Source organism: Aythya fuligula, chromosome 3 (genome assembly GCF_009819795.1).
Source record: "Aythya fuligula isolate bAytFul2 chromosome 3, bAytFul2.pri, whole genome shotgun sequence".
Taxonomy (NCBI): domain Eukaryota; kingdom Metazoa; phylum Chordata; class Aves; order Anseriformes; family Anatidae; genus Aythya; species Aythya fuligula.
Window position 1 is genome coordinate 87,715,375 of NC_045561.1, and position 23,334 is coordinate 87,738,708.

At 45.7% G+C, this 23,334-nt stretch overlaps 1 long non-coding RNA gene across 1 annotated transcript in view; it reads left to right on the top strand.

Annotated features, from left to right (window-relative positions):
* The first annotated feature begins 2,589 nt into the window (after nt 1-2,589).
* LOC116488019 overlaps nt 2,590-23,334 on the top strand; it is a 65,310-nt gene continuing 44,565 nt past the window's right edge. Inside the window, exons 1-3 of the long non-coding RNA XR_004253125.1 lie at nt 2,590-2,648; nt 5,556-5,821; nt 9,293-9,397. This is a non-coding gene — a long non-coding RNA (uncharacterized LOC116488019). The remainder of the gene's footprint in view (nt 2,649-5,555; nt 5,822-9,292; nt 9,398-23,334) is intronic.

A 23,334-nucleotide genomic window follows, 5' to 3' on the forward strand; every position in this document is an offset into this window, starting at 1 on the left:
CTTGGTAATTAAAAAAAAAAAATACACCCCCTACCCCTGAGGACTCTGAATGGCTTCTCTATTAATCACTACAAGGACACCATTGACTACTGCATTTGTGAGAATCATGCCTGTAACAAAGTAGACACTTTTTTTTCCTCACTCAGAGGGCTTGTCCTTTGGCAGATTGTAATAGCTTTCCTTCAGAGAAATTGCAGCTATAAAATGTGACTGAAAACATGTAGTAAATATAACCCCGCACAACTTAAATACCTAATTGAATCTCGTGTGTTTACTGAGATGTTTTAAGTGTACAACAGTAACGTTCGGCTCGTCCAAGGCCAGCAAGGTTGGGCTCACCTGGCCTTCTCATCGATCCAGCTGGGTGCTAAAGCCTGCGGAGAGCAGCGGTGCCCAGCCCTGCTCTGAGCCACAGCAACGGCGAGATGAAATGCTAACACAAACCTCCTCCCCAGCGCAAGCGGCTTACGAAATGTTGTTCTCATGTTTGAAGCAGTTTATGAGCAGGAACCCAGCCAAATACCACTGCTCAGTCAGCGGCAGCTCATAAAGCCGCCGCAAGTCACCTGTGTGTCTGTGGTGACCTGTGGACACCTTATTTTACCCTTGTATCGGGAAGCTGGGAAAGCCTATTGCAGGAGGGACTATGCATCTGAGCAGAACCAGCATTTTTGTTTTGCTGTGCTGCTGAGTTTCAGCTGAATCCTTGTGTAACTATCCCACGTATAAATGCTAGGTTTCACCCCGTCCAGTTTGAGCTGTGGGTTGTTGGGGTTAGGACCTAGGCGCTGTTCCTGGATTTGTGCCGAGCTATGACAGAAACACAAGTCTTACAAACAGTAATAATGCTTGAACCTCTGTGCTGAAAGGCCTAGGCATCAGAAAGGTAGCAAGGCTGCTCAACAAGTCATCAATTTCTCAACTGAGAAACACAAATGTAGCAGTACCAACAACAAAATCTAAGCTAAGGCTGTGTTTTGAGCCACACAGGAGAGGATGCTTGACCCCATGTGTGCGTGCAATAATACTCGGCTCTTTGGTGAAAAGGGTGGGAAGGAAGGATCTCCATGTCCTGTATGGGAGGAAATCCAAGTTCAGCCAAATCTACGGTCATGAATTCTTATACTGATGACTCTCCCGTGGCCCCCAGATGTAGCATATAGCACGTTTGCTGGTGTTAGCTGCTGTTATTCTTACATTTATAGTACGAGACTCTTACTATGGCAATCTTCACCAGAGGGCAGGAGTCACATAAGATGTTCTTCAAAGGTGGGGGGAAGCCAGCACGGGCTGCCCACCAGTGCCTTCTCACAGCTGGTGGTCAAGCACAGCAGGAAGCAATTGCAGCCCAGCAGTCTGCCACTGCTAGTCAGTAAGGATTTAGAGCAAATTTATAAGGAAATCATAATTAAACAGGTGGAAGTAAGTGGAAAGTGCGATGAAATGCAACAAGAAACTGGCTGAAGGTCATTTCACAGAGGGAGTGTTCCCTCACTGCAGGAAACTCCAGAAGATCAGGCATTTGACAGACCTAAAGCTGAACATTTTCATCCATGACCTTGGCGCTGGATGTCAGAGCATACTGGTGAAACTTCCCAGTGACACAGCTGGGAGGCATGGTCTGGAGAAGGGAGGATCAGGAGAGCCTGAAAAAAAAATGTCTGAACTTGAAGACTGGAGTAATTTGAAGAAAGTTTAAGCTACAAGCAACAAGGTTGTATGTTATGAGGTTAAAGGACAAATACATCCAGTGCTTGGGTGCTGAGTTATGACTTACTGGGCGGGAATAGTGGAGTTTATTTGTGGATTATCCCTATGATACGGTCATGGGAAAGGCAATGGGACTGCACGGTTGTGGCTTTCATGGGGTTGATTTCATCACTATTAGAGGGTGTCCCAAGGAGGGCTGTGGAGGTGGGGACGGGTTTGGAGAGGGGACGGTGTGCGAGGGGAGGCTGAGGGGAGGCCTCATGGCGGCCTGCCGCTGCCTCACGAGGGGAGCGGAGGGGCAGGCGCTGAGCTCTGCTCTCTGGGGACAGCGACAGGACCCGAGGGGACGGCATGGAGCTGGGACAGGGGCAGGGTGAGTGAATTTGGTGACTTTATTAGGAAGGAGGTAACAGTTTATTAGCAGCGGGGTGACGCCAGGGGCAGCGGCGTAAGCCTCAGACCCGACACGGCCCTACCTACCGGGCCGTGTCGGGTCTGAGGGCTCCGCCGCTGCCTCCCCCTCAGGCAGCCGCGGGCGGGGGGGAGGCGGGGCCGCCCCTCCCCATTGGCTGTCCCCGCGGGCCTCTCTCCTCTCCGCGCCGCCTCATTGGCCGGGGCCGCCCCTTTCCCCTGCGCTCATTGGCGGAGCGGCGCGGAATCCCCTCCGGCTGCACGCTGAGGGGGGGGGGCGGTCACCTGCGGCCGGGGCGGGGGGGGGGAACAAAGAAGATGGCGGGGGGAGGGAGGGGCGGGGAGGGGGAGGAGCAGCGCGGCCCGGCCCGGCCCGGCCCGGCTCGGGGAGGGGGGGGGCGGACAAAGCCCGGCCCGGCTCCGCCTCCGCGGCCGGCAGCCGGCCCCCCGCGAGGTGGCGGGGAGCGGGGCGGCTGCGGGGAGCCGCAAGTTTTGCCCGGAGTGGGGAAAAGTTGGGCTCGGAGGCGGTAAGGGGCGGCGAGGGGCGCGCCGAGGGGCTGCAGGTGCGGGCGCGGCGGGGGGCGGCCGCCGGCGGGGCTGAGGGGAGCCGCGGGGCGGCTCGGCGGGGGTGCCGCTTCTCGCTTTTTTTTTTTTCCTCTTTTCTTTTCCCCTCTTTCATCCCCCCCGTTATTACCTTCCCCCCTTTTCATTCCCTTTTTTCCCCTTTCCTTCTTTTTCCTCTTTTTCCCTTTTTTCCTTTTTTTTTTTCCCTTTTTCTTTTTTTTCTCCTATTTTTTCTCTTTATCTACCCCCTTTCCCCTTATTCTTTTTTCTCTTCCCCTTTTTCCCTCCCCCTTTTCACCTTTTCTTTCCCCCTTTATCCCCTTTCCGCTTTTCTTTTTTCTCCCCATTTTTCCCCTCTTCTTTTTCCCCTCTTTCCCCCCCCTTTCCTTTTTTCCCTTTCCCCTCTTTTCCTTTTTCCCTCTTCCCCCTTTTTTTCCTTTTCCCTATTCGCCCTTTTTTTTTTCCTTTCCCCTTTTTCCCCTCCCTTCCCCCCTTTCCCCTTTTCTCCCCCCACTTTCTCCCCCTTCCCTCTCTTCCCCCCTTTTTCCCCTCTTTTCCTCTCCCCCCACTTTTTTTCCCTCCCCCTTCACCCCCCTATCCCTTTTTATCATTACCACTTCATTTTTGTCCCCAAAAACCTTACATTTCCCCCCGAAGCCTCCCAGCAGCGGGCTGCCCCCCCCCTCCTTCTCCGTGCCGGGCTTCCCCTGCCCCGTGCGGCTGCGGAGCTGCCCCCGACCCCCCCCCCCGCTGCCGGCCCGAGCCTCGCTGCGACCCCCCCGGCCGCGTTTTACATCCGGGCAGCTCCATCGCAGCTCCCAAAGCCTCTCCTGCTGCTCACACAGCGAGCTGCGAGCCCTGCAGCCTCCCCACGCTCCTCCTGGTGCTGCCCAGGGCAGAGGGGCGAGCAGCACCCCCGGCTAACGCAGCAGCTGAGAGGCAGCCCCAAATAACCCGAATAATAACCCCCATTTCCTCCAAAAAGCATTAATGAGTTGTCATCTCTCTGCCCCAGCCGCACACGGGTTTTGGCGGGCGCCCGGCCGTCGGCAGGATCTCTCTTTAAAACGTGTTGACATTTAATTGACCTTTGCGAGTTCGCCCTGTTAATCATCCCCAGAGCGCCCAGCGCTGGGGGTGACGGATCTGCCGCTCGGCCGTGCCCGGCATATAAATCCCGCGCCATAATTGCGACTTATTGAGCAAGAGTTCCTTTTCTTCTCCCAAAAATGAACAGCAACAACAACAACAAAAAAGTTTTCCTTCGCCTCTGGCTGGATGCTGCTCGCGGAGTTTTGAATCAAAATGCTTTCCTGTCAGTAGTTGTTGTGAAGGGTGGGGCCTGCAGTTAGACAAGAAATTCCATGACTGAAACGCTGTTTTTCTCCTTCCTGAGGCCTCAAATAGGGCAAGGTAACCTTGAAGGTTACTTCGGTGCCTACCGCGAGGCCAAACACAATGGCTCGCGCTTCTTTTCGCCGCCTGCCCCCACTCAGCTCCAGCTACTTTGCTGTGGAGGCTGAAGTTTGAAAGGGTCGATTGCTGAGGGTAACAGCCCCCTGCCCCAAATTACACCCCCCCAAAAAAAACAACAAAAACAGGAAAGCCAACCAAAACCAGCAAAACCAAACCACCTTGCCTCTCAGAGTCAAAGGTAGTAAATGGGTTAATGTGCGTAGCACCTGCTTTGTGCCTGACGTCCCTAACGTTGTTCTAACCGGGACTTGGACACACCAAAAACTGGAGCATGATGTGTGGGATCGACTTGAGTCAAGGTTAATTTTGTTGTGTGTGCTTTCTGAAGGGTGGATTCCTCACAGACCTTAATATCACCAGCGGTGTTTTTCATGTTTTGAGACCCCTTGTGCTGAACTTCTTGTTCTTCATAGAAAGTGAGGAAAAGACTAAAAAATAGTTAAATGTAACGCAGTTTCTACGGTTCCTAACAGGGCACTAGCTCTTTGCTGGTATGATTGAAAACAAATTGCTAGTTCTTGCTCTTCATTATTAATTTTACCATCAAATTTGGGGCCCAACAGCACTCCTCCTGTGGTTCCCAAAGCCATTTCACTGGTGGCTGGAGTCCTAATCTCAATCCCGATCCTAATCCCAGCCCTGGTGCTGGATGGATGTGGCGGGGAGCTGCCAGGCCCGGGAGCAGCAGGGGACCTGCTTCTTGCTGTCGAGTGCTGTTTACTGCAGGCCGATAGATGCAGGTGACACACATGGTGAGTTTTGGTGAATCTGTGGAAAGCTGAGTGAAAATAAACAGCCCGGCTGACTGCATGGAGCTGACGGGAGAAGGCGGTGAAGGACCTGAGGTAGCTTCAGGCCTTGAGCACGCGAGTCCTTGGCAGATGGGACAGGGCATGGGGCTGCCATGACGATGTGTTTGGCTGGGGCACTGAAACACCAGGAGCTGGTTTGTGGCTGAAGGCAGCCCCTGGAGGGGGAGTCTCACCCTGGTGCTCCTCGTCCTGGTGTTTGTGTCATGCAGAAACCTTTCTGGTGCAGCCAGCCCGTTCCCAACCTCCTGGTTTTACTGCTGGGGTGAAGGCCAGAGCTGGGAGCCGCGCTTTGCAGCAGCACGTTTCTGCGTTTCGGCAGCTGAGGAGTGGCAGGAGATTTGGGCACGGGTTGGGCGTTTCTGGCAGATGTTGTGAGGGCTTCGGCGCTGCTGCACGCACCCGCTGGCAGCAGGCTGTGTGCTCCGAGGGCAGCGGGCACCTACAGGGTTACGCGGCAGCCAAGCAGGCACGTTTGAAGCTTTGCTCCTATCTAAAACTCTATCAGGCACCTAAAACCCTTGAGGGTTAAGAGGGAGAGTCTCCTGGAGGTGAGGTTGATGTTCTTTTTATCTGCATTCCTAGATTACTCCGAGGAGGGTAACGTGAAGTCATTCACTGGAGATTATGGCATTGCACGAAAGGAATGTAACGGCGGGCCATAAATGAACAGCAACGGGAAGAGCTCCTGCTCGGCTCCTGCTCGTTCATCCAGCGCCTCGCACGTGACCCCCCCGCGCCAAGGACTTGGAGTGCACGAATGTACCTTTGGTAACAGCAGCACCTGCCATGCCACGCACGTGGCGCGGAGATAATGGGCAAAGACGAGTTCCCCATCCTCTTGTTTTCAGGTGTGTAGAAAATAAGTTTTTACGCTTTTTTCTAATACTGTTTTTTGCCTCTAACACTTCATATCATGCAAAACAATTCCGTTGTGTGGCCTTGATCAGCGTTAGTCCAAGAGATGCCTTTCCCCTGTAGCATTTGAAATGTAAAAGAAGCACGAGTTCGAGTGCCAGTGTAGGCGGGTTTAGTTGCATTTTAACATACTTGCTGGTCAAGGTGAGCCCAAGCCATCCTAATGTGACATGCTTTGCATAATCCGGAGGGGATTAGTTATTAATACATTTGGAGGGAAAAAAAAAAAAAAAGTCTGTTCTTGCCTCAGTGTTTTCCTTCAATGACACGCATGCGAAATTAAAGCTTTTGTGGAAAGTTGATTATAAACTTTCTCAGAGTCTAAGCGACAGACCTTTTCTTGGAGCTGCCAAGATCTCTTCTAATAGCTCTGATTTTTAGCTGACAACAAAGCTATATTTATTCACTGGGGATTTTCTGCGCTAACAAACATCAGAAAAGTTTCTGGTTAAGAAAGCTTTTTGTAGGTGTCCTCCTGACCGCTTTTCCGTGTCTATTTCTATGACTTGTAGGCAATTATTTCTGCTGATAAAAAAGCGAGACACAGCTTAACCGCTTGTTTGCATCTGTGGAAGGCTGTGTAGGGCTAACATTTGGAGTAGCTGTTTGTGATTTGGCCTGGAAGTTTTGGAGAGGGGCAGAGGGAAGGGTTCAAGCTCTCAGTGCCTCAAGCTGGTGGTGGTGTTTCTTCTCTGTGTGCCCTCTTCCTGCCCACCCCATTCCTTCCAAGCTGGGGGTCACCTTGCTTTTTCCTTCCTTCCTAGTCTGCGTGGCAGTGCTGATTTTTGTGGGGTGTTTCCCTGAGCAGTTTGCTCCTTGCACAGGCCCTTAACTAGGATGTTTGTGCTGTAAACCCTGTCCACAGCCTTAAGTGGTCAGCCTAATGCCCTCTCGTCTCTTGGTGTGGCTGAATTGCTTGTCGTCTTAACTTGGTGGGCATTTTCTTCAACGTGCATGTTAGTCTGGTTTGTCTCCTGCTTGTGGAAAGCTGGGAAGAAAAGACTTCTCACGCTGAGGAGAGCACAGGTTTGAGAGGAGTCTGGGAGTGTGACGGTAACAGAATTTCAGGTTTGTGACCCTGCCAGCGTGACCCCAGCTTATTGTCCAATAGGTTGGAGAATTTAATTACCAGCTGTGGGAACAAGTGTTTCACTGCCTTGAAGGTGATGCTCAGCGTCATTATGTTCCCTCGTGCTTGTACATACCCAGGGGAAGCTGTTGAAAACAAATGAAGTAGGTTTTGAGTAGGTTTGTTGCACCTGATCTGCAAAGGTTTAATGTCTTGGCTGCGCATAAACTCTAATTTTGTTCCTTAAATGTTATTTTTGTTTTACTTGCATGGTGCTATGAATAATCATTTTCTAAATTACTGTAGCACGTGGTGATGTTGACAAGGTTCCTTTCTGCATGTTTTTAGTGTATGTGTTGCTTAATTTACTATCCAGAAGTTCTCTTGCATCTAGTACAGATTTTTGGTAACGTTCAGGTACCTTCAGGAGGAGGAGAGCAGTCAGAGCATTGCACAACTTCATAGGTTAAAAAAAAATGTGTAAGCTGAAGCCTTGCAGGCTCTTCTGCAGTGTGGGGCTTGTGCAGCTCACTATGTAGCACATGGAGTAAAAATAGCCTGGCGGGCAGAGGATGTATTCATTTTGATGTGCTGGAGATGAAGGGCAAACGTTATGATTGTGCTAATTATGCTGGGAGTCTTTATGTCCTGGCTGTGTGTGCGCTCTGTACGAGAGCAGTAGCGAGGAGAGGAGAACAGAGGCCTTCCCTGCTCTTCTGTCCTGTTCATATTCGTTTTAAAAGTTTTGGGGGATGCTGGGGCAGAGTTTTGTGTCTGAAGGTTGTTCTGGTTGGCCCGAATGTATATTCACCCCAAAAGAGGGGTTCTCTGACGGGACCCCTTGCTCCTACAGGGTGTCCCCTGCAGGACTTGCTACTTCTGCAAGAGTTCCTTGCCTTCTGCAGGACCTCCCTTGCACAGCCATCTGGCCTTTCCTTTGAATAGGGACAGCGAGGCTGAACAAGCTGCGTTACAGCTGCCCTGTTAAATCTTGTGAAAGGCGCTTGCTAAACTTGGGAAACGTTGCAGGCTGTTGGGTAGTGCTTCTCCCTAATGCTCACCTGAAGGAGTTACTGCCGCTGGGGGCTGTTTCCTTGTCTAATTCGTGCTCTTTATTCTCCTGGTGGCCCAGCACGCTGCTTTTTGTGTATCTACGTAGCATTCCTCTGAAATAGAAAACCACGAGCTTAGTGCTCCTCACTGAAACTGATACAGAGACACAGCCTTAGCATAGCTTCAGCGCGCCACCTACTCCGCCGTGGCCCCGTAACCTCGCTCTTCTCTGTCGGCACGTGGATTAATGCTCTGAGCAACCTGGGAGTTGTTCACTTCTGCCCGGTGGGGTGAAGGGGAAGGTGAGCCTGTTCCACCTTCCCTGCTACCCGTTGGCACCTCGGTGCTTAAGGTCTGGGGGTGTCACAGCGATGCCCTGGTGACACTGAAGCGTAGATCTTGGAGCAACACATAAATGTTGCTGATGTCCCCGCTTCATCTTCACTCCTTGCTGGAACCGGTTGATTGACAAAGCGGATTTATGAACGCGCATTTAATGTGGCCACCTACAAAACTGGTTCGAGTGCCTTCAAAAGGCCTAAGGGGCACAAATCGATAAATGCAGGATTTTGATGATACGCATTTCAGTTAACAAGCCCTACTTACTGCAGTTCTTTACGTTCGTTGTATGTTTGTAACTGAGATTTCAGAGCTGTCAGGTGTGTATCCTTTTCCTTCTACAGACTCATTTGTTTTAGTACCCCTTATTGTATTCTGTGCTCTTTTCTGATTCTTTCTCTCTTTGTTATTCTCCTGATAGTCTGGTTCTGTCTCGTGTACATCCATCTGTCTGCAAAGGGATTCTCTATGTCCCTTTTCCTCCAGAAATGATCAAGTGAATTAATTCTTTCCCCGTGTTAACAACTTAACTAGGAGGAGTCTGGGGATTTTGCTTCTCTGAAGTGATGCTCAGTCTCAGATTTATGGCGTGGTTGGTGTTGGCTATATTATCTGTGTATTTCTTGAAATAATAAATAGAGAAGTTACTATGCCTCTCCCTGGTGAGAAATTTAACTTCTTCTGTATAGTTCCCGAATCCTTACGCTACCTAGGCAGTTAACCTTTATCTCCTCTAATTGACAGACAGCTGCACTCAAGAGTAATGCGTCACTTTAAACACAATCTAGGTTTTAAATGACTACACCTGAAAAGGACATGGTTTTAATAATGGTTGTTAAAAGCTATCTGACTTCTTGCAGACAGTCTCAATAATGAGAACTCTGTGATCTGAACTACTGAACTGGCGGAATTACAATAACTTCTCTTAATGTGCGTGATGCAGATTCCTGGAAATTTGAGGAGCAGCCTTCAGCAGCCGAAGAATGTGGTTCTCCCCGGATCTGTGGGTATCAGGGGAACAGAAGCAGGATCAGTTGGAGTCCAAGAAGTAAGTTCTTGTTCCTTCTCCTGACATACTTCTACCGAGGTGCGCGTTTTTCCGAGATGTGTAATGCCCAGTCGTGTTCATGCACCTAGATGAGCTGAAAATGAGGAGACGCTGAGGAAGTGCATCTGTGAAGATGCACTATGTTTGTTCATACGTCTACCAAACTCCGGTTTTGACATCTCTTTTCCAAACGTTTGGATGTTCTGTGTCTCATTTGGGGCATAATTTCGACTGCTTGTCTGCAACTGCTGCTGCCTCATTGCTGAGTGCAGGGGGAGCCTGCTTCTTTTGGCATTTCACAGGGAGCTCAAATGCAGTTGGAAGGAGTAGATTCATCAGCAACAGTTGGAGATACTCATGCTGTATCATAACAGCTGTGAACTTGAGTTCATATAAGTAATATGTGCTTAATCTTCCTGTGCTGTCAGCGACAGGAAGAGGAGAATGATTTTTTTTTTTTTTTCCCCCATATTTAATGATGATCTTAACTGAGGGTTTTGACAGGCAAATTTGAAAGTGTATGTTACAAAACAAGTTAAGAAAACAATTGTTCGTAAATCAAGATTTTTCACGCTTTACGCAGCTTTCAATTTGCATTTTTGCCTGTTGGGATTTCAGTGTTATTCAGATATGATTAAAAACTAATTTACCCGTCTGAGTTTGAAAATCACTTCATCTGTGTGGAAGGTGATAGAAAATAAAGGCGCTGGTTTTGAATTCTGACAGTGCTTGGAAAGTCTTGTTTTGGTTGGCACTTTTTTCTGTTGTGTTTTTTTTTTTTTTTTTTTTTTTTCTTTTTTCTGTCTCTTTCACCATTAATTCGTTTCACCTTGCTTGGTTGGATATTTCATGAGAGTTGAGAGAAAAACAGGTGGATTTCTTTTTTTTTTTTTTTAATTCTTAAACTCCACCAGTTTGCACCTTTCTTCTTCTATGAATTGAAGTGTAAATTCATGAAGACATTGACAAATGTGCCAGCCTATTGGAAAGTTGCTTTCTGTTATTTAACTTGTATTTGTTGAAAACTTGATCAGGATTAGTATATATCAAAGCCTGTTAATTGATATTTGAGTGTTGGACACTTCTGCAAGAATACGTGTGTGTTCTTAACATGCAAGAAAGGTATAAATTAAAAAATGCTGTTCTAAAGATAGCGGATGGCATTCTCTTGCCTAATGGTCCATACTGTGTGATAAAATGCCTCAGTTTTAGAGTGACCTTGCCTTAGAGTGACCTTGCCTTGGCTTTCATACAGATATAGGCTGTTTGATGTCTTTTAAAAGCCGGGAGGAAGCCATACATGGAGTGACATTGCACATTGTTGCTGACATCGTGTCCTTCATCTAATTAATTCAAAGTAGTAGGATTTTGTAGTCTCTCTACTCCCCTCTCTCCCCCACCCACTTTTAAGTTGTAGATATTAGGCCAATCTCTACAATTAGGCTGATCTCCGTTTTGTGACCAGCTGTAATTAAGCTCAAATCTTCCCATTCTGCGATCGGTGACTTGCACCCAGGGACTTTTTTTTGGTTTGTTTTTACAACCCGTGTAGATTGTCTCGCAGGGTGATTTCATATTTTTCTCAGCCGACTTGTGATGACTTGATGGAACTTGCCGGGAGAGGAACTCTTTTGTCTCTTAATTTTTTCCCCCCCCCTTTTCAGAAGTATCATTCCAGGAAGCGCGCTTCCTTCCCCCCACGCCCTTTGGTAGACCTCCCAGCGGGCTGGAAGGCCCTCCTCATTTTGGCAGCCCCGTGAAGCCGGGCACCTCGCTGAGAGTTTCATAGCTTTCCGTGGTGGCTCTGCAAAGTAGAGGGAGAGTCGATCTCGTGGCTCCGGCGTGGTATATGGATGCCAAGTGCTAGGAATTCCTGGAATGTAGAGTTGTGCAGCACTGATAAAGTTTGCTTTGTTTCCTTAGTGACTTGACCCATTGAGAAAACGTGGTTCCCTAGGAAGCTTTAATAGCTCAAAGTTTGGTCCTGAATAAAGGGGAAGGCCCCGACGTAATGCGGCTTGTTTTCACCTGCTGCCTACAAGATTAATTTTCTTAACCTTAGCACAAAAAAAATACAACCCTGAGTTTTGAGAGTGATTTATAGAGATCCTTCACACTTATCACTCTGCGTAAATACGCCACAGGCTTCTGCGTGGCAAACAACTGCGGTCTGTTCATAACCTGCTTGGTTTATGGAGCAGTAATTTCATTGGGGGGCGAGAAAGTTTCAAGGCAAAACACCTCCTAATTAGAGCGATATCATCGCTCCGCTTGCACGCTGCGGTTTCGTATGACTTCAGAAAAATAGTTGGGTGATTAATCTTTAATTTTACCCATCATTAACTTAATAAGGAAACTGGAGACAGAACGAAAAACAAACAGCAGAGCTGTACAACCGGGGCATGGCTGTGCCAAACCCTTTCGGCTTTCATTCGGGAAGCGATGCCGGTCGGGGAGCACGTGAGGTGTGGCAGCGCCTGCTTACCTCAGATGGTTTGTAGCATTTCTCCAACATGTTTGAACTTTATTGGAGCCCTTGCAGGGCTTGCTGCATGACTTCCTCCCTCTTCCCCACAATCCCCTCTGGGTTGTTTTGTGTTTTTTTTTAATTTTCTTTTTCCACGATTTTATGTGGAAGCAAGTGCTGCATAAATTCACTTCTAATACCACACAATTCCCTCGCATCCACTTCGCTGCGGGGCAGAAAGCCATCCCAAGTGGTGCGGTGAAATATTCTCGGGATGAGTTTGGGGCTATTTTGGTGTCGGCCGGTCCCTTCAGTCCTTCAGCTGGTAAGTTAGCTTGCTTGGCTGCGTGGTGATGCTGCTTCTGTAACAAGCGTGACAGGACTGCTCTCGTGCCGTGGAGAACAAAACAAACACAACAATGGAAGCAAGTTGCTTTTTTGTCATCTGCCCTTATTGCAATCCTTCCCAGATGTAAAATAGGCAGCGTAATGCTCTGAATGTCGCGCTCGAACAGTAAATATGCCTTGAAAGCGTTTCTCTGGAAGTCGGCCTTGTCTTTGTTTTGTTAGTAAATACTTAGGAAAACAGCCCTGTGCGCGTCTGCGGGTAGCAACACAGCCACAGAAGTCGTAGCAGTCTTAACTAACCTGCTCGGAGGCCTCTGCATGTTCATAATATAAAGTAAACAGCTGAGGAATGTGTATTGCTGTTGACAGTGAGCGACTGTAAACATCCTCGACTGGAAGCTGTGAAGCAGCAGATGGGGCTTTCAGTCGGATGTTTGCAGCTGCCAACTGCCACAGACGTCAAGAAATGTTTGACACCTAAAGCATAGTTGTCTGTTTAAAACTTCTATTCTATTTGGTTTATCACAGACATATGAATTTAGGCCAAACTTTTCTGTGTATGGCTTAATCTTTCTGCTGGTGTCTCTGAATCTCTAGAAGCCATCCCGTTTTTCGTAGGAGCTGTGAGGAGCTAGGAAATGAATAGAAAGTAAAACGGGGATAACTCAGGCTGTATTTTTACCGACAAGCTGAGTTGTAAGTTTTCGGAAGTGAGTTGCCATGCGGCTTGCTTGGCTGTACGTGTTGCTTGGCTCGTTTTCTAGGCTCCGCTGGAGCTCCGAGGTTACCGGATCAGTGCGTGCAAGCAGCATCCCCCTAATAGTTCACTTAGCATTTGAAATCCTAAGCCCTGTAGGAAGCAATCACTTACAGGGCTTTTGGAAACTAGAAATAAGGCCAATTATAGCAACCATGGAAAAAATGATAAAAAATGTTTTGTTTTGTTTTGTTTTTTTTCCTGGAAGAGGCCAACCCTGTGAAGCGAGGGGGAGGTCAGGGAGGTTTTGTTTGATCGGGCTCTTGTCTGGCATGTGCTGCAGCGTCTCGGTTGTCTGCAGTCCCAGCAGTTCTCCCCCTTCTCCCTTTTCCGCTCATTCTCCTCGCCTCTCCCCTCTCACAAAAGAGGAGGAAGCGCCGAAGGCTGGTTCATACATTTCTAGGAGTCAGTCGAGACGATCTGAAGACTCCGCTCCTGCCAATTAGTTTCACGTCTGGGTGGAGCCCAGAACTTAAACGTGACCCCGGGACTTTAGCTGGAGAGGAGAGTTTGTGGGGCTGGGAAGGTGCTAGGCCACCTCCGGCCTAACAGCGACCGCCGCCGTACCACAAAAAGAGCAGCGAGGTTGTAGCACGTAACTGATGCAGGCTGATACCGAAAGCTCTTGTGTATTTGCTCCTGAGAGAAGATAGGCATCTGGCTGGTATGTATGTTAAATACCTACACCTTTGGTAAAGAGAGTTTTGCTGCTAACTTGTTTTTTCTTGTCCTCAGCATCCTTCTTTTTCAAATACGTGTGCCTGTGCATACAAAAATACAAGGGGGCATTAACACGTCCCTTGAATTTCACAAGATACAGATAACCGAAGACTCTGAAGTTTCTGATTTTTATTTTTTTTAAAGGAGCTCTTGTCCTCTCCAGACTCCCATAAAACACTTTGACGTGTCTGCCTAAAGCTCTGTCTGTCTGCAAGGTCGAGAACATTCTGTGTTTGAGGGAACTTCATTCATCCGTGCTTTGCAAGCTGCTTTTTGCCATGGATTTGGGTTACATTGCACTTCAGCAGTGCTTGATGACTCCTGCTAGGGATAGCAGTGGACATAATCTTGCACGCTTTGCCATCCGTGGTAATGTTGAAACTCTCCTGACAAGGGATTACAATCTAAAGGCCAGTTACCAAAGTGGAAACCAGATAATGTGGGCAGGGGACAAATGGGAAGAGTGGAAACCGGGGAAGGACTTATGTCCTGCTTATAGGGAATAGCTCTCTGTGGCCAGGTGGCTCTGAGTTGTTAACTTCATAAAAATGGAGGAAGACAGAGGAGATGTTGTCTTAGCTAGTTCTTTTTCTAGCTACATATAGAAATATCCTGAAAGAACACAGTTAGGTAGGATGGTACATGAAAGTGAAGTTAGGACAGACACATGAAGTTTTTTCCCTTTAAGTACAGCAGAGGGAACAGGTTACACAGGCAGAGGTTTCCAGAAGCCTTTTCATAAAAATCTAAGAAACCCTGAAAGACCTGTAGCGAGAGGAAGAAGAGTCCATATCAACACAACATTTGACTTATAAATATTCCTATCTTAGTAACACACTGAGATCAGGGGCCAAGGCAGGTGTCAAAAATGGGGATTACATTTGTTGTAGTAGTAGCGAGAACCTTCTGTGAGTATTGGCACAAAATTGACGGGGTACTTGACTGAGGAGGAAACGGGACCCAAGGGTAGATTTACAAAGGTTTCAATGAAATTTAAGTGTCAATGACAAGGGAGAAATGGGAATCACTGAGAACGGTCAGGTTATATTTGTGAGTGACAGGAATGGGTGTTTCTGTTGACGAAACAGGACAGCAGATGAGGTATAGTCCAACAAATACCAAGTTTTTAGGTGTGTCGTTTTGCAACCTTTCCTAGCCCTAAAAGTAGCTTTTTTTGACAACCTGTAGAATTTCCTAAGTGACCTTGTAATGAAACTCACGGCAGTTGGATGCACTTGCGAAACACTATCTAGGCAGAGGATTCTTAACATAGTCCCTTCAGCTGGAAAGCTTCCCTATATATTTGGAGAAGAGGATTGAGCAAGAGGAGAGAACTTGCATAGGCAGAGTATTTAATATCAAAAGCATTAAGTACCTCCTGTGAAGATTTGCATATTGATAATATTTGTGCTTTGGCAGGAAATTCCTTCAATACCCATTCTATTACCCTGCTTCCTGAATTACGTGCTGTCTCAAAGTTCAGCGCGTTTCCTCTTTGGAAACCTAACAGTATGTTGGGACCGATTCCTTCAGCCTCTCATCTCGCTGCCTGCACGTGAGGAGTTTTCTTCCAGAAAAACAGCTTCAGACAAGTAGCCCGCTCCTCTGGCAGCTGCTTCTTAAAGCCTGCTAGGATTCAACTCGAGAAAAACGCTGGTGTGGTGGTCGGTCCTTAATTTTCCATCTGCAGAGGAGGCAGTTTTGTGTTACCCTCAGTGCTGCTCACGATGTCGCACCCTGTGCTGGTTGAGGTCACTATTTATGCACTTGGAAGCCAGGCACTTGCTTTCAGGCCCTGCCTTCCAGATCTGGGTAGGTGCAGTCAAGCCCTTTCCACCCCATTATTCAATTAATGGATTTATTCTTAAAAAAGCCATTTCCTTACCCAAACCTGTGTAAAAACCAAGAGCGGCTCTTGCCTGAATGCTTCTGGTTTTGACTCTTCAGAAGTCCTGTCTGCCGGTGAGGAAGGAGGGAGAGTGGGAAAGCTGAAAAATGCTCCTTACTCATACATACTGTTTATGGAAATCATCTTGAAAATGACAGGGCAGCTGTTGGAAAAGGCACAATCCATCTGCCTACATATGCACTTGTTATGAAGGGAATACAGTTGCTGATGTGAATGGAAGGCTTTCAGGGCTGAGCTGCTGTTCCTACTCAAGCCACATTTGAAACCTTAAATTGTTCAGATATGCGCCTGGACTCTTTGCCTGAAAAATGACAGCGTTTGATAGCCCCACTTCTTAGGGAGTTTTCTTCATTACTGATATGTGAAATAGGCATTATACGTTTGTGCTCAACGTGCTTTTTTTTGTTTAAAAATCCTGTGAGACAAGATGAACAAATCATGTCGCTCTGCAAGAAATCTGCATTGGAAGGGAGGAGCTTCTTCAGATGAATAGGGCATATAACTTTTTTTTCCCCTTAAACAGTAATTTACAGACCAAGATGCATGAAATCATTCCTTTTTTTTTTTTTTTTTTTTTTTTTTGTACTGATATGCAATAACAGAATGGTCTGCATAAAGTTTTTTTTGTTTTGTTTTTTTTTCCCCAAAAACCTTCAAGCAGTTATTATGAAACAAATAAATGAACAAAGGATATGAGCAGGAGGCCACGTGCCGCGCAGTGGCGTAGCATTTTTCCAGATGATGGCTCGAGGCATCCTTTTAGCTGTGGATGTAAATGTACCTTATTTTATTTCACAATACTTCTCTTGATTTAATATGGATAACCAGATTTTTGCTCCATTTCAACCTTCCTGTCCCTGGCACTTGTTTTTTCTTGTGAGTAGACTGGAGACGTTTTCAGTAACTTTGTCTTGTGTTACTCCTGAAGATTTTCATATCTGCACACACCCTCCCCAATTCCCCCCCCAGCTTTGTGTGCCCTTTGATTTAATACATGCCTCCTCTGATAATGCAGAGCAAAGCAAATGAGCTCCAGAGCTTCTGCCGAGCAAGGCAAGAGTATCGAAGGGAAGAAGTTTTGAAGTGCTCAGAGCTTTTTGCCATCTCTACTGGGCATCCGGGTGTACTTCACTCAATAGCTGGTCTGTCAGTGCCTGCCTGTGCTCTTCATTGCCCTCCTGGTTTTATTCTTGCCTTCTGTAAGGGCTTGCTCTCAGATCTTTTCTTACTTTGCTTTGACCACTTCATTCATCTCTTTGCCTTCCTTAGCGGATTCACCTTTATTCATTAAATACAACTTAAGCTGTTTTTTTTTTTTTTTTTTTGGCTTCAAGGCTGTCACAGCCTATATATTTATTAACTCCCACATACTATTGTCCTGTAATGCTGTTCTCCATTATTGGCTTGAAAATTTTCTACCCATTTTCAAACTTTTCTGCTCAATTTCACAATAAAAGGTTAATCAGTCAACACCTTTCTAACTACTTTTTTTTTTTTTTTGTTTTTGTAGTAAAAGCCTTGGGAATAGTTTGTGCGCTCATCTATAAGCTACAGGCTTAGATATCTTCTTACAGGAATTTTTATATTACTGTTTTTTCTTGCCCTCATCACTCTCAAAGTACACAGAAGGTAGGATTAGTGTTTTCATATTGCATCGTTGATTTTGCTGGGTTGATCGCTGTGTTTCTGACGTGTGCTGCCATTTCTGAGGAAGCTGCCTGCTTTATCCTGTGCAGGATGATGAATACACTTCTTTACCCTCAATAAATGTTTTTGCCATTCAGTAGAGGAACGTGCTTATCATTTATGTTCCTTTATGTATTTTTATACATACATATATATGATCAAAACTAATTTGTATTAAGGAATTCTGAAATACAAGGCTGGTATACTCTGACTTCTTTTATTTATGTCCATGTGTGCAGGCATGCACACACCAGCAACTCCAGAGATAACATGATATGACTTGAGAAAGAGGGGAAGACGGAGGCAAAGGGGGCTGTGCAGACAGCTCAGTTCTCTTTCCATCAGTTGCTTAGATGGAAAGCAGAGCTCTGTGCTAAGCAGAGTAATCAGCCCTATGTTCTAGAGTTTCTTAATGCAATTAGTTCCAAGCACTCTAGCTGTTCTTCTGCATGACGTTATCCCTTGGAATAGATGCTCATCTGAAACTCTTGAAAATTATTCATTTAAAAAAATGAAAAAGCAGAATATCCAGTCTGTTTACACTAAGAACAAATGCTACTGTTCTTTTAGAGCAAGGCTCTTATTAGCATGCCATCAATTTAATATAGAGAGGCTGGAATGAACCATGAAGTCCCTCAGTGTGGATTGTGGCAAGCTATGTACTCTTAAAGCCTTTCTGCATCTCTGGTGCGACTCTGCGATTCATAGCGGTGATTAATGCTATAGCTATAAGTGCTCATCATCAACATCCTGAAATGTTTTCAAAACATATGGAGTAGTTTTTAAAAGCTTAAACTAAACAGCAGTGAAATAGCTGCAAGCCTACATAAGGCATATTTGTAACAGCGCTTACTATCTCCTTGAAATTATATGTTATGGGAGGGGGTTGAGTCTTTTTTTTTTCTTTTTTTTTCTTACAAATAGTGATGTCCCTCGAGACACTGCAGCCAGTAATTACTACTTGTGGGTAATGCAAGGGAAGGAAGATGGATCACAAAGGTACAGCCAGCCCTATTTGGGGAAGGATAATGCAGGTAGCATAAATGCCAGCTCCTGTGTGAGCTCACAAATCCAGCTCTGGTCCTGGTCTTACAGCACAAGAGCCTCGTGCTCCCCCAGCTTGGAGCAGCAGGGAGAAAAATACAAGGTAACTCCACTTGCTCTGCAAGGCTGGCACAAAGTGCTGCCTGATAAACCACGTTAAACCTTCTCTAGCTCTTAGAGCTGCTTCACACACACAGCAGCAGCATCCCAAATATTTCCCAGGAACAGGCCAGACTCGCATGCAATGGCTGTGTGTGTTCTGCAGGCCTTGTTATGTCAGGCCCAGCACTGTGACACTGCAGATCTGTGGCTTTTTGAGCAAAGGTGACCCTCAGAATGGTATTGCAGCCATCTGGCAGGTCACATAAGTACAGGTATCTGAGGATTGGCAAAGGACATCAAAAATGGTAGCTTTCTTATTTTCTGAGCACTTAAGCTCCTATACAAACAGGAATGAAACATTCTGAATATAAACATGCTGTTGACTTAACATGAAAAACGCTGCAAATGCAGCTTCTCTGTCCCACGGTGTGTTTGTGTTGTTACCCTAACTTTTGAATGTGCTGTGAGAGTCTGATTGTTTATGAAAGCTGCCAGGAAATAGTTGTGAAAAGGGCTCGTGCTGCTGAGCTTCCTACAGCTGTGCTGGAGTTGAACATGGCTGAGCTGCACCACTTGAGGCTTGCCTTAACCGAGAAGGAGATGCCCTTTCATGTGGCAATTTATGATTAATTCTAGATATATATTTAGGAAGGGGTTGAATTGTCCCCAGTTGCCATGCTTATTCTTCTCCTTTATCTTTAAAATCGGTCTAGGATAACTAGCTCGGATGTGGGTACCTTGGCTTAGAAGTCCGTATGGGGTTAGATGAATACAATCTTTTCCTCTTGAAGGAGGATATTCAAAAGGTAAAAAACTTTTGAACCACACGAGGTGAGAGATGAAATGTGAACAGGAAAAAGCGGAGCGCTTTGGAACAGCTTATGAAAATCTTACTAGCTGCTGAAGAATCCACAATCAAGGGAGATATCAAAGACAAAATGGCTCAGAAGAGAGGCAGGAACTGCTATTAAAAATACTCTTTCCCTTCCTCCTGCCACCAGAAATCCCTAAATAGATAACTGTCAGATGTTATTCCATGAATATAAATGAGCAGATAATGAAGCAACGTATAAAATTAGTAAAGTGGGGAAAAAAAAAAAAGGCATGGGTGGAGGCAGGACGGCCGGACACTTAGAGAAAGTAAGATTTTCTTAGGGGAAAAAAGGAGCTTTAATGCTGGTGCTCTGTGACCAGGTACAATCATAAAGACACAGATACTCAATAGATTCATCAGGTGTATGCTTAAAACGCTAGATTTTAGTCAGATTGATGTTGGTGTCATTCTTTCCACTTTAGCAAGCTAGGAGGATGTGTAACAGCCATTAAAATACGACGTAAACTAGAAGATGCAAATAATGTGTACCAAGGAGTTAAAGAAGAGTAACATGAGAAACTCTGTGGAGCACTAATGTAAAATTAAGAGCACTCGGGATTACAGATTGAACCTAGTTTGTGCCAGTACTGGGCAAGCAGTGTGTGACTGTTTTATAGGCTGTCAGCTTGATGTGTATTTTGGGAAGAAGTACTGAAGCAGGACTGGGACCAAGTCATGTAAGTATAGTAAATCAGTGTGAAATGCTGGGAAATGGGACTCATCTCCTGTGTTGTCCTTTTATTTCTTTATAAGGCAGGCAGATTAGTAGTCTCGTGTAAATACTAGCCTTTATGATGGATTTCAAGATTGCGATTTGTCAACCCAAAAATCCCAAGGGAAAAAATTGAAATAGTAAGAAGTGTAGAAACCCAGCGTCAATGGGATTAAACATTGCTCAACAGATTTAAAGCTCTGACTGCCAGTGGAGAATCATCATTGTGTAGTATGTTTCCCCAGGGTGCAGAGAGCTAAACACTGGGGTATTTTTTGGGTTTTGTTTGTTTTGTTTTGTTTTGTTTTGTTTTTTAACCATCTCTTGTGTTAATTTTTTTGGTGGTTTTGGTATGGTGATTTTTTTTTTCTTGCAGGGTGGGGTAGGGAAAGATGAGTTACTCGTTAGAAGATAGAGAAGACCAGAAGCAGGTACACTAACTATTGGAAAGGTACAGTAAAGATGGGAAGATGTCATATAGCAGCCTGTGTATGCCTCTTAGGAAGCACGCTGGTAGCACTCATCTTGAATGCAACCAAAATACACAAGCATCTAGAAATCAGAAATTTAGGTTACGATTATACTTTATTTTTCTGTTTGTTTGTGAAAAACGCTGTGTAGGTGCCTCCTGGATAATCGGTTCAAGAGCTGTTGTAGGCCTTTTTTAAAGGCAGGAGAGAGAATTACATGAAATGGTCCCCTTCAAGGGTGACTGCATTATAACAGCGAGGATTTAGAAGGAAAGAACAACACTGTGTCAGCCTGGGTGTTATTTAGTACTTTTTTTCCAACTGTACATGCTTTGAGGATAGCTGGGCCGTGGCTGTGCCCTAGCGTGTAGCTTCTGTATTGGAAAAGGGAAGGCAAGACTGCTGGTCGATTGCAAGGTACTGTCATGTTAGGAGGTAGAGGAGCAGTGGGAGGCCTGAAAAAGGAATGTCTTGCTCAGCAAGAACTTAAAAATGAGGGGAGGCGAGCTGAAATTAAGGAGCAGACAAGCATGGGTGAAACAGGGCTATAAAATTGAAAATGGGCACTGTGAATCACGCTTTGGAAACGCTTTGATATTTTTTGCTCGGGGTTTTGAGCTGAGCAGTTGAGCATTACCCTGCCAGGCGAAATATGTCGTCGCTGTACCTCTGAAGCATCTGATCAAAAGCATTCTTGCATGCCTGAGTGACAGGGTGGAAATAGAGCATTGACCAGCACTGTGGGGAGCGAGGGTGGGGACAGTGTTTTCAAGAGATTGGCCTTTAACTAAAGGTGTCCTGAAGGAGTGGAACTTCATCTTTTTGAAAGGATGAATATCTAATGTTGTCCGAAAATCAGGCCTTTAGGATACGTGTCCGTGCAGCCAGCAAAGGATGCTGGCCTGCAAAATGCAGTTGTGCTCTATGATTCCTAAAGAGGATCTTCAAGGTCATTGCATGGCTTCTGCTGGATAGGATTTTTTTTTTTTTTTTAAAGGAGTAAAACTTGGCTATATAAAAATAGCACATCAGAAGTGTTGTTTGAGAGTTCATGGAGTTGTCTGGTCTCAAAGCTGAAGTAGCTGAGCTATAGATTACTTCTAGTGCGTCAACATGCAACACAACTATGAGCTGGGGTTAACAGATCACATTCCTAAGTCAAACTGTCTCTGATTCATCTTCAAGCGTTGTTCCAGATCTTCAAAGGAAGCCAGATTCTCTACAGCAACAAATGTTTCTACTTCTCCGAGCTTACTGAACAAGTAAATAAGTCCAGCGAAATCCAAATGCAATTTGGCAAGCCAGAATACTGCTGGAAATGCTTGCCAGAATTGCCTTGGCAAAAGCTCTTCTCTGTTTTCAGTAGATTTGGAATGAAATCAGACAAGATCTCAGCTCGCTCTCCATGGAAACCTAGTGACGGCCTTAAATATTCCTACTACTGGGTGCATTGTGTGCGAGGAGTGTAGCTGCAGGAGCGCGCCGTGCAGGGTTGTTTCCTTGTACACCACCCCTCATCTGTGAGAACTGGGCTATAGCTACATCAGTGGCATCATTCACATGCTTGTTAAATAAATGGGAAAGAACAACCACGTGTGCTTGTAAACTTTACAGCTGTGGGACAACGCTTCCTCCGGTGTTCAGAAGTCGGTCGTTGTTCTGCTTAAATCCGAGCCGATTTCTGTAGGCAGAATGCGCTCAGGAGGGATTCTGGGTTAACAGCTGGCAGATTGATGATCTCCTATTAGAAACATATCCCAGGAGATGGAAGAACCAAAGAATAATGCAGAGAAGTATGTATTAATAGCATCCGATGTATTTTTTTTTTCTTCAAATTTCCTGCAGTGCTAATAGCACGGAGAGAGATGAAACGCTACCGTTTCAGCACTATGCTAGCAGCACAAGGCATATGGTTTGGGGGCATTGTTTAAGCTTCCTAGGTATTTGTGGTGGTAAGAAACTTCAGGGGAATGGAAAATAGCATTTTTACACGTTGTTCCAACAGTAAGCAGGTGAAGAAAGAGTAATAGGTGATGGCGATCAATAATAGAAGTGGGGACGGGGAGGGGAAATGAGTAAATTGCTGTCTAAAGAGAGCAGGAGAACTGCCATGAACCTTGAAATCTCTTGTAGGTCCTTTTTCTACTTCTATTTAGTTTTTAATTTTGTATCACAAAGTAGGATGGTGCAAGATGCTGGTGTGTCCAGTAAGGATGGGTAAGATGGATGCTCTTCAAATACGCTGTACGTGTAAGATTCAGGTCCCAAAAATTAGACAGCATCTCCCTCTGGAGGTCTTTAAAGGCATCTGTCTGCTCAGGGAACTTGGTACTTAATTTAGGAAGACAGCATTGCTAAGTACCTAAACCTTGGAGTTGTCCTGGATAATCCAGTGACAACTTCACTGCCCTGCGTGTTCAATCAAAGCAGAATATATGGGAGGACCAAACTGGTCGTTGACTGAATAGGAAAACTAACCCAGGCCGTATCAGGAGGTTTTATGTACTTATTTTTGCATTTATTTTATGCATTTATTTATTTGATTTATTTTATGCATTTATTTGTTTTTTAAAGAAAAGTTGATTGAGGAAATTGATGCAGGCAGGCCGTATAGAAGACTTTGGCCAAAAGGTCATCATAGTCTGATCGTTTGGCAAAGTGGGTTATGCATCTAGACAAGCGAGTACATGTGGCTGCTGCTTCAGATGACTAGACGCTAAAGAAATGACTGCAAAGGCCAAAATGGATTGAAATATTTTAGCTGATACAACAACAGCGAACACCAGTGAGTAGACTACTGTGTAAGTGATTGTTTGCTGTCAATTGACAAAAGAATAAGAGATTCATT